Genomic DNA, 17,193 nt, shown 5'->3' with positions numbered 1-17,193 from the left:
TACCATTTGAGGTAAGACAAAAATAACTGAGAGGTGGATTTTCAATTATTAGGAACATATTTTGTGTCCACATATCCTCATGTATTAACTTTCAATTCTCACCAACACACTGAGGGATAGATATTATCAGTTCCACTTAAAAGTCAGGGAAAACTCAGAAAGGTTAAATGGCTTATTCAAAGTCCTGGCATTTATTGCAGAGTCTAGGTTTAATTCCAGACCACTTGACTCCAATATCCACCTGCCCACTGTCTATTTTTGTACAGCTGAGTAGGTTAGGCATGTTTTTTTACCTTTTTATATAGTCGAAAGAATCATAAGAGGAATAATATTTTGTGACAAAAAATTATATGAAACTCAAATTTTAGTATTTATAAATCAAATTTTACGGGAATAGAGCCACTCTAAACTTTTTTATATACCTTCAATGACTGCTTTTGCACAAGGGCAGAACTAAGTAGTTATTACAGACACTGAACAATACATGAAAGAAACAAAGAAAATAAGCATCTTCTTGGCTCAATCAAATACGGGTTTAATAAATGCAACATAATTAGTTCTTTATTTTTAAGAAAGGAAGCGTAGATGAGATCTAGAATACTTAGCACACCATAACAGTAATGACAAAGACGGATTCTATACTCAAGCCATAGCCATATGTTATTATAGGAAGAAAGTTCCCCAAAGAATGCCCAATGCTTAAATAAAAGATTTCCTGCACTAAATTGGATAGATTGGCATGATTCACTATATCTTACTACCTTATCTCACCCAAACATTCAGAGATTTAATTTGTCCAAGCAAAGATTGTGAAGCCTTGTCCAAGTTTGAGTAAACACACATAAACACAAAGGTGTGTGCGTGCTCAGTTGCTTCAGTCATGTGACTCTTTGTGACCCCATGAACTGTAGCTAGCCAGGCTCCTCTGTCCATGGGATGCTCTAGTCAAGAATACGGGAGTGGGTTGCCATGCCCTCCCTCCAGGGTATCTTCCTGACCCAGGGATCCAACACATGTCTCCTGTTTCTCCTGTACTGCAGGTAGATTCTTTACCTCAGAGCCACCAGGGAAGCCCCAACACTAAGGTTCAGTTCAGTTCAGTTCAGTTCAGTTCAGTCGCTCAGTCGTGTCCGACTCTCCGCGACCCCATGAATCACAGCACGCCAGGCCTCCCTGTCCATCACCAACTCCCGGAGTACACTCAAACTCATGTCCACAGAGTCGGTGATGCCATCCAGCCATCTCATTCTCCGTCGTCCCCTTCTCCTCCCGCCCCCAACCTTTCCCAGCATCAGAGTCTTTTCCAGTGAGTCAACTCGTCGCATGAGGTGGCCAAAGTATTGGAGTTTCAGCTTTAGCATCAGTCCCTCCAATGAACATCCAGGATTGATCTCCTTTAGAATGGACTGGTTGGATCTCCTTGCAGTATAAGGGACTCTCAAGAGTCTTCTCCAACACCACAGTTCAAAAGCATCGATTCTTCGGCGATCAGCTTTCTTCACAGTCCAACTCTCACATCCATACATGACCACGGGAAAAACCATTGCCTTGACTAGACGGACCTTGGTCGGCAAAGTAATGTCTCTGCTTTTTAATATACTATCAAGGTTGGTCATAACTTTCCTGCCAAGGAGCAAGCGTCTTTTAATTTCATGGCTGCAATCAGCATCTGCAGTGATTTTGGAGCCCAAAAAAACAAAGTCTGACACTGTTTCCATTGTTTTTCCATCTATTTCCCATGAAGTGATGGGACCAGATGCCATGATCTTTGTTTTCTGAATGTTGAGCTTCAAGCCAACCTTTTCACTCTCCTCTTTCACTTTCATCAAGAGGCTTTTGAGTTCCTCTTCACTTTCTACCATAAGGGTAGTGTCATCTGCATATCTAAGGTTATTGATATTTCTCCCAGCAATCTTGATTCCAGCTTGTGCTTCTTCCAGCCCAGCGTTCCTCATGATGTACTCTGCATATAAGTTAAATAAGCAAGGTGACAATATACAACCTTGACGTACACCTTTTCCTATTTGGAACCAGTCTGTTGTTCCATGACCGGTTCTAACTGTTGCTTCCTGACCTGCATACAGGTTTCTCAAGAGGCAGGTCAGGTGGTCTGGGATTCCCATCTCTTTCAGAATGTTCCACAGTTTATTGTGATCCACACAGTCAAAGGCTTTGGCATAGTCAATGAAGCAGAAATAGATGTTTTTCTGGAACTCTCTTGCTTTCTCCATGATCCAGCGGATGTTGGCAATTTGATCTCTGGTGCCTCTGCCTTTTCTAAAACCTGCTTGAACATCTGGGAGTTCACGGTTCACATACTGCTGAAGCCTGGCTTGGAGAATTTTGAGCATGACTTTACTAGCGTGTGAGATGAGTGCAATTGTGCGGTAGTTTGAGCATTCTTTGGCATTGCCTTTCTTTGGGATTGGAATGAAGACTGACCTCTTCCAGTCCTGTGGCCACTGCTGAGTTTTCCAAATCTGCTGGCATATTGAGTGCAGCACTTTCACAGCATCATCTTTCAAGACTTGAAATAGCTCAACTGGAATTCCATCACCTCCACTAGCTTTGTTCGTAGTGATGCTTTCTAAGGCCCACTTGACTTCACATTCCAAGATGTCTGGCTCTAGGTCAGTGATCACATTATCGTGACTATCTTTGTCGTAAAGATCTTTTTTGTACAGTTCTTCTGTGTATTCCTGCCACCTCTTCTTAATATCTTCTGCTTCTGTTAGGTCCATACCATTTCTGTCCTTTATCGAGCCCATCTTTGCATGAAAAGTTCCCTTGGAATCTCTAATTTTCTTGAAGAGGTCTCTTGTTTTTCCTATTCTGTTGTTTTCCTCTATTTCTTTGCATTGATCACTGAGGAAGGCTTTCTTATCTCTCCTTGCTATTCTTTGGAACTCTGCATTCAGATGCTTATATCTTTCCTTTTCTCCTTTGCTTTTCGCCTCTCTTCTTTTTACAGCTATTTGTAAGGCCTCCTCAGACAGCCATTTCGCTCTTTTGCATTGATTAGTATAAACACCAGAACTGTAATAACTATATTATTTGTTGTTATGTATTTTCATTTTACAAACAGTCATTATTTTATGCGCAAGTTACTGTTTAAGGGAAGGCATCAGATTATGACATGTGTGCTGCGCCATGCTACGGAGCCTGATTTTATGTCACAGTGATGGAGAATGATTGAAGACTTTCAAAAATGGGAGTGACTTGGGGATTCTAGTAGGAAAGTGGTCAGCAGATGAACACAAGTCCACAAAGGCTCTAAGTATACAGGTAGAAGAGGTAAACCAAATGCCATCAGAGAAAATGGATTAGAAAGTTCAAGAGGCAGAAAAATAATATGCAGTATCAAATGTAGCAGAAAAATCTGTAAAGCAAGAACTGAAAAATATCCATTGGATCGGTCACTCAGAAGGTCATTTGTGACTTGAGAAGGCTAGTTCCAGAGGAATGGTGAGGCCAAACTTTAAACCGCAAAAGATGAAACAGTGACTTAGAGGATATTACAGATTATTTTTACCAGAGCTTTGGAGGACCATAGAAGAGAGATCCAACACTTCTTTAATGAAGATGCAAAGACAAAGGTTTTTCTTGTTTCCTTTTCTTTTCTTTTTCCTTTCTTATAAGAAATGCTCATGTTTATAGACTGAGGAGGATAAGCCAAAAAAAAGAAAACAGAAGATTAAAAATATCAATTGAAGAAGCTGAATATCTAATGGAGCATGTTGTACTGGAAGTGGGTGAAGGTGGGGCCATAACACTGACAGAATTTAGATCTGAACAAAGAGTAGGGTATCCTTTCATCTGATACTAGAGTGAGGAAGTGATTTTGATGGCAGATGTCAATTAGCCTGTAAGGCTTTATGTGAGAAGGACTGAGTTATGGCCTTGGTTTTCTAGATGAAAGGGGCAGGTTCACTGACTGAAAATAAGACATGGGAGTTGAATGGGGGTTTGAGAAAACTGGTGATTCCTGTAAAGAGTAGATGCTGCCAATATAAAGGCAAATATTTCCTTCGTTTAGTTTCCTGTCACTATCATTTGAACACTATGCCAGCATCCAAGAATTTCAAAAGTGACTTTCTCTCAGTGACCTTAAATATTTGTTCCTATTTTATCTGATGTTTCTTCATGACTTTCTTTTGTGCTGTCCTTTTTTACATTGTTTCCCACCTTCTGCTTATCATATATTTTTGTTCCCAAGATTATATAACTTTAGGGAATTATTTTGTTAATGTAATTCAGTTACCAATTTCAATCACTGCTTAATTCTCCCTGGACATTCTGTTTTGGATTATCTTCATTTTACAAGTGTCTTTTTGTGGTTAGAGTTCCTTTTTTCAGCTTTATGCAAGATTTAAATTTAAACACCTTGTTTTTAAGATCTTATCATGAAAATAAAGGCTTCCATTTTTAACATTATACTGACCTCTAGAGTACAAAAGCTTGAATATCAGTAACAGAAAAAAATAGCAAGATAATTGACATGGAAACCCTTATTTTTAAAACTCTAGTAAACCTTATTAGAAGTTTTCCAGGTGTCTCAGTGGTAAAGAATCTGCTTGCCGATGTAAGAAACTCAGGAGACATGGGTTCAATCCTGAGTGGGTCAGGATTGTGGGTCAGGAAGATCCCCTGGAGGAGAACATGGTGACCCACTCCAGTTTCTTGCCTGAAGAATCCCATGGACAGAGGAGCCTGGCAGGCTGCAGTCCATAAAGTCACAAAGAGTTGGACACAACTAAACACATGCACAGGAATCCTTATTAGCGGAGTATGCATTCAGAATAAAACTATTTTTACTTAAATACATAACTGAAATAATTGGATTTTCATACATGGTCACATAGGAAACATACCAATAAAATCTCTACACAGACTTAGCTACAACGTAATATTTTGGAACAGGATTGACTTAGAAATAATAGCATCGCATTCTACTTCACATTTATACAGTGTCTTTTCTCTAAAAAAGTCAAGGGATTTCTCTGGTGGTCTAGTGGTTAAGACTTCACCTTCCAGTGCAGAATTTACGGGTTTAATCCCTGGTTGGGGAGCTAAACTTGGATTACTGTTATTGAATGGATTGCCTTGAAAACAAACAGAAATCATTCTGTCATTTTTGAGATTGTATCCAAGAACTGCATTTTGGACTCTTTTATCAACTATGTGGCTACTCCATTTCTTCTAAGGGATTCTTGCCCACAGTAGTAGATATAAGGGTCATCTGAGATAAATTCAGACTGGTTCCAAATAGGAAAAGGTGTACGTCAAGGTTGTATATTGTCACCTTGCTTATTTAACTTATATGCAGAGTACATCATGAGGAACGCTGGGCTGGAAGAAGCACAAGCTGGAATCAAGATTGCTGGGAGAAATATCAATAACCTCAGATATGCAGATGACACTACCCTTATGGCAGAAAGTGAAGAGGAACTCAAAAGCCTCTTGATGAAAGTGAAAGAGGAGAGTGAAAAGGTTGGCTTGAAGCTCAACATTCAGAAAACAAAGATCATGGCATCTGGTCCCATCACTTCATGGGAAATAGATGGAAAAACAGTGGAAACAGTGTCAGACTTTATTTTTTTGGGCTCCAAAATCACTGCGGATGCTGATTGCAGCCATGAAATTAAAAGACGCTTGCTCCTTGGCAGGAAAGTTATGACCAACCTTGATAGTATATTAAAAAGCAGAGACATTACTTTGCCAACCAAGGTCCGTCTAGTCAAGGCTATGGTTTTTCCCGTGGTCATGTATGGATGTGAGAGTTGGACTGTGAAGAAAGCTGATCGCCGAAGAATCGATGCTTTTGAACTGTGGTGTTGGAGAAGACTCTTGAGAGTCCCTTATACTGCAAGGAGATCCAACCAGTCCATTCTAAAGGAGATCAATCCTGGATGTTCATTGGAGGGACTGATGCTAAAGCTGAAACTCCAATACTTTGGCCACCTCATGCGACGAGTTGACTCACTGGAAAAGACTCTGATGCTGGGAAAGGTTGGGGGCGGGAGGAGAAGGGGACGACGGAGAATGAGATGGCTGGATGGCATCACCGACTCTGTGGACATGAGTTTGAGTGTACTCCAGGAGTTGGTGATGGACAGGGAGGCCTGGCGTGCTGTGATTCATGGGGTCGCGGAGAGTCGGACACGACTGAGCGACTGAACTGAACTGAACTGAACTGAGATAAATTCACCCATTCTAGTCCGTTTTAGTTCACTGATCCTAAAATGTAGATATTCACTCTTGCCATCTCCTTTTTGAGCACTTCCAATTTGCCTTGATTCATGGACCTAACAATCAGGGTTCCTATGCAATATTGCTCTTTACAGCTTCGGACTTTACTTCCTTCACCTGTCATATCCACTGGGAAAAAAAGACTAGAGATCTCTACAAGAAAATTAGACATACCAAGGGAACATTTCATGCAAAGATGGGCTTGATAAAGGACAGAAATGGTATGGACCTAAAAGAAGCATAAGATATTAAGAAGAGGTGGCAAGAATACGCAGAAGAACTATCCAAAAAAGATTTTTACGACCCAGATAATATGATGGTGTGATCACTCACCTAGAGCCAGATATCGTGGAATGTGAAGTCAAGTGGGCCTTAGGAGGCATCACTACGAACAAAGCTAGTGGAGGTGATGGAATTCCAGTTGAGTATTTCAAATCTTAAAAGATGATGCTGTGAAAGTGCTGCACTCGATATGCCAGCAAATGTGGAAAACTCAGCAGTGGCCACAGGACTGGAAAATGTCAGTTTTCATTCCAACCCCAAAGAAAGGCAATGCCAAAGAAAGCTCAAACTACCACACAATTTCACTCATCTTACATTCTAGTAATTTTCAAAGTTCTCCAAGCCAGGCTTCAGCAATATGTGAAAGTGAACTTCCAGATATTCAAACTGGTTTTAGAAAAGGCAGAGGAACCAGAGATCAAATTGCCAATATCAGTTGGATCATCAAAAAAGCAAGAGAGTTCCAGAAAAACATCTATTTCTGCTTTATTGACTATGCCAAAGCCTTTGACTGTGTGGATCATGGATCACAATAAACTGTGGAAAATTCTGAAAGAGATGGAAATACCAGACCACCTGACCTGCCTCTTGAGAAATCTGTATGCAGGTCAGGAAGCAACAGTTAGAACTGGACATGGAACAACCGACTGGTTCCAAATAGGAAAAGGAGTACGTCAAGGTTGTATATTGTCACCCTGCTTATATAATATATTCAGAGTACATCATGAGAAACGCTGGGCTGGATGAAGCACAAGCTGCAATCAAGATTGCCGGAGAAATATTAATAACCTCATATATGCAGATGACACCCTTATGGCAGAAAGCAAGGAAGCACTAAAGTGCCTCTTGATGAAAGTAAAAGAGGATAGTGAAAAGTTGACTTAAAACTTCACATTCAGAAAACTAGATGGCATCTGGTCCCATCACTTCATGGCAAATAAATGGGGAAATACTGGAAACAGTGGCTGACTTTATTTTTTGGGGTTCCAAAATCACTGCAGATGGTGACTGCAACCATGAAATTAAAAGACACTTATTTCTTGGAAGGAAAGTTATGACCAACCTAGACAACATATTAAAAAGCAGAGACATTACTTTGCCAACAAAGGTCCATCTAGTCAAAGCTATGGCTTTTCCAGTAGTCATGTATGGATGTGAGAGTTGGACTATAAAGAAAGCTGAGCACCGAAGAATTGATGCTTTTGAACTGTGGTGTTGGAGAAGACTGGACTGCAAGAAGATCCAACCAGTCTATCCTAAAGCAGATCAGTCCTGAGTGTTCATCTGAAGGACTGATGTTGAAGCTGAGACTCCAATACTTCAGCCACCTGATGCAAAGAACTGACCTATTTAAAAAGACCCTGATTCTGGGAAGGATTGAAGGTGGGAGGAAAAGGGGACAACAGAGGATGAGATGGTTGGATGGCATCACCAATGCAATGGACATGAGTTTAAGTAAGCTCCAGGAGTTGGTGGTGGACAGCAAAGCCTAGCTTGCTGCAGTCCATGGGACACGGCTGAGTGACTGAACTGAACTGAACTGGGGAGCTAAGACCCCACATACCTTTCCACCACAAAACCAAAACATACAACAGAAACAATATTGTAAAAAAAATTCCATAAAACTTTAAAAACTAAATAAAGGAAGGAAGTCAAGATCTTAAAAAGCAAAACAAGAAAGGAAGAAAATTGCCTAATTTTATAGAGATATGAAGAATGGTAGAGGAGTTAGGACTGTCACATAAAATCAAGATTGAATGAAAAAAAAAAGAGAGCTATAAATTGAAGAACATTCTCTGTTACAATTTTTCTCCATCTCTCATTTTGTAAATAAAAATTTAGAGGCCCAGATAGGAAATTTGTGATTTACAAAATAAAATCTCCTGACTCTGGTTCAGTATTTCCCTTATGTAATACAGCCTCTCCTACTAGAAGGAGAATTGGGAGGAGAACCACCAAGTTTCCCATTGACAACAAAAGGCAGTCCCAGTGATAATGAGAAGGAGTATATACATTCAGCTTAAGCTTCACGGTGCTCTGGGAAAATACCACTAAAGGTGAACCATATGCTTTCTGAACTCTGCTGCCCAACAAAGCCCTTTTGCTCAGCAAGCCCCATGGCCATGAAGGGATCAAAGAAACAGCTTATATACTTCTACACCAGATGCTCCTGAAACAAACCAGAAAATTTCAGGTGCCATTTAGCAAAAAAAGTGAAGACATAGCATCTTGGTATACAGGCATGTACTTGTTTCATTTAGCCTTCTCAACAATCAAAAAGCTAAACATTGATATCCCTGTTTTACAAATGAAAGTTTCAAGGAGTTAAATAATGTAGGTTTCACACTGGTTTGAAATGGTTAAACTGGCATTTGAAGCCTGGCTATCTCATTTTTAAGTTTCATCTACGCACTCTTCCTTTAGCAGGGAATATCTCCTTGAGAGTATTTCAGCACTCAGGTAAGACATGATTAATGATGACCTGTTTAGTGGTAAGTTCTGTTGGTTTTCTGAACAATCTTTCATATTTACTAGGTTTGAAATCAGCCACTAGAAGAACTCTTAAACCACTGGGTCATTTATTGGCCTTGATGGGATATAGGGATGACTATTAGCATGAAGCAGTTTCCCATGAGTATACCCCAAGGCTGTTCCAGGAGCTTGGCAGTAGGAAGCCTGTTTCTCAAAATGTTGTCAGTCTCAAAGTGAGACATCACTTTAAAGTATATCTGATTTCAGTAAAACCACAGACTGATCTTCCTCTTTTCTTTCACTTCAACCATCAAATACCACACAGTTCATATCCCAGCACCCAGACTACTCTCCCTCAACATATATACCTTGAAATCACTCACTACATCCTCAGACTGGGAAACCCTGGGCATGACCTGAGGTAGGAGACATGTTTGTCTTCACCCTCTACAACCTACATTTTCTCTCTTTTTCTTCCATGTCATACCACCCAAGGTCTCATAAACCAATGCATTCTTACTCTGATCCCTATAAATCCATCTCACCAAAGTTTAAAATTAAGTCAAAATGTAAATATGGCAGACAAAATCATCAGCTATTATCAACCCAAAATCTATATCTTACAGATCCAAATTATTTTAGGCACAAGGGAAAAAATCCATCATGGTGATTGTGGCTTTTTTATAGAGATGACAAGCTTTGATGTCATCTTCTATTGTAGAGCCTCTGTACAATGATCTCAGTGATTCCAGTGGGACACAAGAGACCTATCCTCAAAAAAGTGTCCAAAAAAAAAAAAAAAGATTATTTTTTAAACTTAGAGAAAACAGAGGAAAGACAAGAATCCCTCACATTTGCCCTATACACTTCAGGGGAAGAAAGAGCAACCCAGTATTTATTGGGTACCCATAATAATTCACTCACTCTAATAATGCTCCCGTATGTGCTATCTGATTTATCTCTTTTTACTTTTCCTTCAAATTCTGCAATAGAGGTAATTTATCGCATTGTAATTTTTCAGAACCATGCAGGTTTTGAATATCAGAATTGAAAATGGAATTCAAATTGGTTGTCAACTCTCTTTTCACTAATGCCACCTATAAGTGAACTAGTGGCAGAGTCAGACACAACTGAGCCCACAGCACACGAGGGAGCTAGTGGGTTTCTCAGCTGATAGCCTTGCATCTGAGAAGTCTCAGCAGTATCTTCCAGAGTATTTGTTCTAGACACAAGCTGGGTCCAACCCCAGCCGAACTGGCATGACTCTGGGTGAGATACTTAACCTCTTTGAGCCTTAGACATCTTTTTTTTTTTTTTTGTAGCAAAAGAGTGATAATTGTACCTACTTACAGGATTGTAGTGAGGATTAATTGCAATAAATCACATGAAATGATTAGCATGGAGGCTCAATAACTTAGCTATTACCCCCAAGTCAGATGATCTGTAGGCTTTTTCACATGCTTAGTCTTACTGAGTGGAGTGGCTGCAGAAACGTTGTGATAATTCACAGGAGGCCTCAGAAGAAAGAGAGCTGTGCCTGATTCTGGCCTCGGAGCAGGAATGGGATTGAAGTATTCAACAAAGAGGCTATCCAGGACATAGGTGATAACTATCTCCCCTGGTGTTTTGCACAGAATGGTGCCATAAAAATGACTCAATCAAATAAATAAATAAATAAATGAGAGAATCACTAGAAGACCTCCTAATACGGATCCTATATTAGCTGAAAGTGTTAGTCACTCAGTCACGCCCAAATCTTTATGATCTTATGACAAACAGCCTGCCAGGCTCCTCTGTCCATGGAATTCTCCTGGCAAGAACATTGAAGTGGTTAGCTATTCCCTTCTCTAGGGAATCTTCCTGACTCACAGATTGAACCCGGGTCTCCTGAATTGGCATCCAAATTCTTTACTGTCTGAGCCACCAGGGAAGCTCTATATTAGCTAAACTTAGTTTCAAATTTCCTGATTCCTCTTTCTCAGCTTTCTAATAAGAGCTCACAACAAACCCTTTCTCTAAAACTTCAGTAGATCTCAGGGGAAAGGCATCTTTAAAATGCAATGCCTTTCTTAGCATACAGTGTGATAGGCCAAGTGGACTTTTGGACAGCCCTAAAATCCCATGACTCTAAGGTTGAAACATGTTCTGCTTCAATCAGTCACTCCAAATGGAACGTATCTGTGGGATGTTGGACATGGCATTGTGCATAGCAGCAGAGCCATGTAATTCACTTTTAGAACCTCAACCATGTGGCTTGTCCACAATAAGTTCAAGCCAGAGTATTAAGTTTTCAATACAAAAATAATAATTATCTTTTCTAGTCTTTGAGCTTTGTCTTCCACCTCTGAAAGGCTGCCAAGTTATTTTCAGAAGCAGGTATATATTTTTAAAAGAGAAAAAAGATCTTTACTCAGAAGATATATAAGTTTCAGACTCATGATAAATAAAGACCTTAGATTGAAAGGACCTGGGAAAGTAAAAACATTAGAAAAGTCTCTTCTGATCAACATTAGAGACAATTATTGACAATACTATAAAAAAAAATTCAGTAATAAACAGCTGTTTCGATAAGAAACGAATCAATAGACTAGAGTTTTAGTTGCTGTTTTTACTTCCTTTTCCAAGACTAGGAAAAGCCAAATTGTTTCATATTGCTGTTGTTCAGTCACTGACCATGTCTGACTCTGAGACCACATGGACTGCAACACTCCAGGCTCCTCTGTCATCCGCTGTCTCCTAGAGTTTGCTCCAATTCACGTCCATTGAGTAGATGACGCCATCTAACCATCTCACCCTCTGCCGCCCTCTTCTCCTTTTGCCTTCAATCTTTCCCAGCATCAGGATATTTTTCAATGAGTTGGCTCTTCACATTGGTGGCCAAAGTATTGGAGCTTCAGAATCAATCCTTCCAATGGATATCCAGGGTTGATTTCCTTTCAGATTGACCAGTTTGATCCCCCTGAATTCCAAGGGACTCTCAAGAGTATTCTCCAACCCCACAGTTCAAAAACATCAATTCTTTGGTGCTCAGTCTTCTTTATGGTCCAACTCTTACATCCATACATGACTACTGGAAAAACCATAACTCTGACTAGATAGACCTTTGTCAGCAAAGTGATGTCTCTGCTTTTGAGTTCACTGTCTGAGTTTGTCATAGCTTTCCTCCCAAAGAGCAAAAGTCTAAATTTCATGGCTGCAGTCACTGTCCACAGTGATTTTGGAGCCCAAGAAAATACAATGTTATTTTTTTCCACTTTTTCCCCTTCTAATTCCCATGAAGTGATGGGACTGGATACCACAACCTTAGATTCTGAATGTTGAGTTTTAAGACAGCTTTTTCACTCTCCTCTTTCACCCTCATCAAGAGGCTTTTTAGTTCCTCTTCATTTTCTGTCTTTAGAGTGGTATCATCTGCATATCTGAGGTTGACATTTCTCCTAGCAATCTTGATTCCAGCTTGTGATTCATTTAGCCTGGCATTTCACACGGTGTACTCTGCATATAAGGCTTCCCCAGGTGGAGCTAGTGGTAAAGAACCCGCCTGCCAATGGAGGAGACATAAGAGATGTGGGTTCCATCCCTGAATTGGGAAGATGCCCTGGAAGAGGCCTTAGCAATCCACTGCAGTATTCTTGCCTGGAGAATCCCATGGACAGAGGAGTCTTGTGGACTACTGTCTATAGTTTTGCAAACAGTAGGACATGACTGAAGTGACTTAGCACGCTTGCACTCTACATATAAGTTTAAAAAGCAGGATGACAATATACATCTTATACTCCTTTCCCAATTTTGAACCAGTCAGTTGTTCCATTTTTTTCTAACTGTTGCTTCTTGACCGGCACACAGGCTTTTCAGGAGACAGGTAAGGTAGTTTGGTACTACCATCTCTTTAAGAATTTTCCATGGTTTGTTGTGATCCACACAGTCAAATACTTTTGTGCAGTCAATGAAGTAGAAGTAAATGTTCTGAAACTGTTTTCTGGAATTCTTTTATATTCATTATTATTCCTTATAATTCACGTGTACATTTAGCGGTGCCATGGTGTATGCTGAGGTTCAAGAGAGAAGAAGGTAAAGAGTAAATCAGATGGAAGTTAATCCAGGAAACATTTAGGAAAGGCAACATATATACTTTTGTAATTGGAGTTGGTTACAAACAGATATTGCTCTGGGTACAAAGGTCCATATAGTCAAGGCTATGGTCTTCCCAGTGGTCATGTACAAGTTGTGAGAGCTGGGCCAAAAAGAAGACAGAACACCAAAGAATCAATGCCTTTGAACTGTGGTGCAGAAGACTCCTGAGAGTCCCTTGGACAGCAAGGAGATCAAACCAGTCAATCTTAAGGGAGAACAACCCTGAGTATTCACTGGAAGAACTGAAGCTGAAGCTCCAGTATTTTGGTCATCTGATGAGAACAGACGACTCATTGGAAAAGTCCCTGATGCTGGGAAAGATTGAGGGCAGAAGAGGGCATCAGAGGATGAGATGGCTGGACGGCATCACCAATGCAATAAACATGAATTTGGGCAAACTCCGGGAAATGGTGAGGGACAGGGAGGCCTGGTGTGCTGCAGTCCATGGGGTCATGAAGAATCAGAAATGACTGAGCAACTGAACAACAACAAAGAGATATAGTTTCAGAACTATATGTTGCAGAATTATGAGCATCACAAAACAGAAAATCATGAACTGTACCTCATTATTGACCAAGAAGAGCATCTGGCAAGGCTCAGTGAGTCTACTGGAATAAATAAATGTTCCCCCAAAGACCTAAAGCTCACTTTTCAGAGAATCTCTGTGGCATTAGTTTTCTGTAGAGCACACTTTGGGAACCACTGATATATTGCTATATGAATATGATATTAAATTTCTATTGATATGTGAGAATAAAATTATTATTCATATATTTTTAGGGCTTATCATTCATTTTCAAGTGATTTCACTCATTTAATTTTCAAAATTACACTATTAATTCAATATTAAAATATTAATTTCAAAGATACAGAAACAAAATCTAAGAAAGATTAAACAATTTGCCCAAAATCTTTTGGGCAAAGTAATCATAGACAGAACCAAGACTCAGGGCTAGACCTTTAGGATGAAATCCTGTGCTATTTCCAGCAATGACAGCAGTGACTAAGCAGGAAAAGAAGGTTTTGGGAATATATAACAGCTTTCTCCTAAAGAGTATAACTATGTTATGTGCACAGTCTCATCACTCTCAATATTTCAAAAGGAAGACAAAGGACCGCATTTTTTATTTTGCAGCAGTCTTTCTTCTGTTTCCCTTCACGTTAGACTCCAAACAATATTTGCTGTTCCTTAAAGAAAGTACAGTGTACACATCCAATTAAACTGAATGATTCTTTTGTCCACTGTTTATGGATTAAACTGAATGCCCCTGAAAGGCTGAAACAAGCAGTGGACAAATTGGTCACCCCTGCTGATATTATTGACAACATTCACCAGCTGAATGGATGTAGCTCTGACCTGCTTTAATTACTTGGAGTTATATCTTGCTTCTGTTGTCAAAGTTCTCCAGGAGGAGAAAGAGATCACTAGGTTGAGTGTCAAATGACTTTAAATAAGAACAACTATAATCTTTTTAAAATGAGTAACAAGGTAAAGGCTTTTAGGAAAATAAAACCCAAACAGAATTAGTCCAGAAACATTTGAGGATTCTGTAATTGTTGACCAGGTGTGCAACAAAAACCAATCAGAATGATTGTTTCAAGTATTTGAGCAAACTGTTTCTCATCTCTGAATCCAGTTTCCCCTCTTTAAAACACAGGTCCTGATGTTGATTTACCTTGTGGAGTAGCAAAGATTAGATGAAAGCATATGTAGTACCCAGTAGATGTCCAGGACTCTCTTTGTTTCATTTTTCTTGATACATGGGCTCATCATTTGAGGATACTGTCATTGAATTTCAGGCAGATGCCTTGATATGATGATGAGTTTTGCCTCCTACAGAAACTGAATGCTCTAAAACACTGCAGGCTGGGGGTGGAGGTGGAGAGTAGGGAGATGAAGTGGGAGTTTACATTGTTTGTGATGATACTTTTTCATTCTGATTTTGTAACAGAGACTGTGGCATCCACAAAGATTTCATAACCTGTTATTTCTTTGTGTCTAAAGTTCTTTGGATCTTTGAAAGCCATGAGTGTTTATATCTAAATAAGAATCTGAAGCTAGCCTGGAGAATCTGAAGCAGAAGGAATCAGTTTTCTGCTATTTAGTCTGCAGTGGGAACAGAGGAGCTCAGCAAACCTTTGCAGAATATTCTTTTTCCCTGATAGTGCAAAAAAGCAAAAAAATCAGTAACATGATCTTGAAACCTGAACAATGACCTTTAGGAAATGTCAAAGTGAGTATGGCACAGTGACTATGGAAAGAGGGATACTCTGGTGAATGAAGTTTTTTCCCAGAAAGTATTACTTTGAAAGCATGAGGTTAAAGCAATGAGTTTTGTGATCACAACATAAAATATTTATGCCAAGAGCACGGCATTAAAGGATAGACATGCTGAGAATAAAGGAAATTTTAAAATATTATCCTATGTTTCTTAGTTATTAAGACACATGAGTATGCATCTGATTACACAGAGGGTATAATTTCAAAATGCCTATAAAATGGATTCCATACAATTTATTTCCAAGCTTCAAAACTTTATATTTTTGCTAATTAAAAAATGAAAATGTATGTGAAGATACATAACAGGTATGACTGTGGGGCTTGCTGTGACATATTATGCATATTTAACTCACTTTCCAACATAGCAAATTCCTCAGCTCAAAGTAATAGGATCCTACATAGATCCCATAGTAGAGCATTTTCTGTTTGTTTAGAAATATTAGAGGTCAGTTCATAGCTAGAATTAATGCATAAAGATTTCTTTTACTTTTTATTTATATATTATTCAGTTCTTACATATGTAGAGTAAGCATTGCTGTTTCTGTCTACCTTATCCCCTACAAATAAAGCTTCAAATATTAGAAAACATTTCAAAATAAAAGTGTAGATTTTGTCAATTTGCAGAGTGACTGTTTTGGTGATAATAGATTCTTATTAAACTTCAAACAAGCCATCTCATTTCTGACAAAAGCCCCTGGCAATTAAAGAGTATAAATCTGAAGGGGAAGAGAAAAATACAGAGAAAGGGCTTCAAACGTAGTAGAGAAGGAAAGAGAGTGCAATGCCCATTATATCCTTTTTTTCCCCTCATTTTAACTCAATTCCTCTTTGGTCAAAGGTTAAAGACATTTTCTTTGGGTGTTTAGGGCTTCTAAAATAAAGAAGGATGAGTTAATTCTCTTCCTTTTAATTATCACAGTGTATAAGTGCACATTCACAGTGGTCTTTACATGGTCAAAAGCCAGAAAAAGCGCTTTTGATGTATAAGTATTTACTGTAAGCAAATTCAAAAAGTCTTATTTCTGTGTGCCCCAGATCTTACCTTCGAGTTAAAAGAATTTCAAGTCAATAAAATGTATATCCCTAATTAAAATTTCATATTAATCAGAGAATAAGACCTGCTCTGTTCCCTCCAGAACCCAGGACCAAAGCCCTCCACTGGGAATGTGGGCTGAGTCTTAAGACCATCACTGAGCTGTGAAGATCAAGATGGCAGAGAGAGCTCAGTTTCCCCCAAGACACATCAAAAATCCATGTGTTGATACATGTGAGAAACTTACAGAAAACAAACTGAAAACTGGCAGAAAGTCTCTCTACAACAAAGGCTATGAGGAAAGATCACAGAGTCGCGTTAGAAAGGAAGAGAAATATCAGGTCAGGACTTGCACATCCCCCACCCCCCAGGAGGGGACTCACAAGAGGAGAGGGATTACAAAGATTCCGAGATCCTCCCTGGGGAGTGAGGGGTTTGCCTCAGATGTTGGGATCCCATCCCGGTGATCCAACACCAGGATAGTGGGTCCCACTAGCTAGTATGAAAACCTGTGAGATTTACAGGGGGCTGGAAGAAACCCAGACCCCATTTATGAAAAGTGTACATGCATTCTCCCCATCCACCCCCCACATACACGTGTCTCTACATTGTTCTCAAACAAATATTTTATATTTTGCCCAGTTTTTTGTTTAATTTCAATAAGTGGCTTGGAAAGACCTCCACAGTCTGCCATACTGGAAAACATCAAAAGTTGAATGATTTGTTCAGCTTATATTGCAAC

Source organism: Moschus berezovskii, chromosome 1 (genome assembly GCF_049115385.1).
Source record: "Moschus berezovskii isolate FMDL1 chromosome 1, NW_MosBer_1.0, whole genome shotgun sequence".
NCBI lineage: Eukaryota > Metazoa > Chordata > Mammalia > Artiodactyla > Moschidae > Moschus > Moschus berezovskii.
This window is presented reverse-complemented; position numbering follows the sequence as displayed.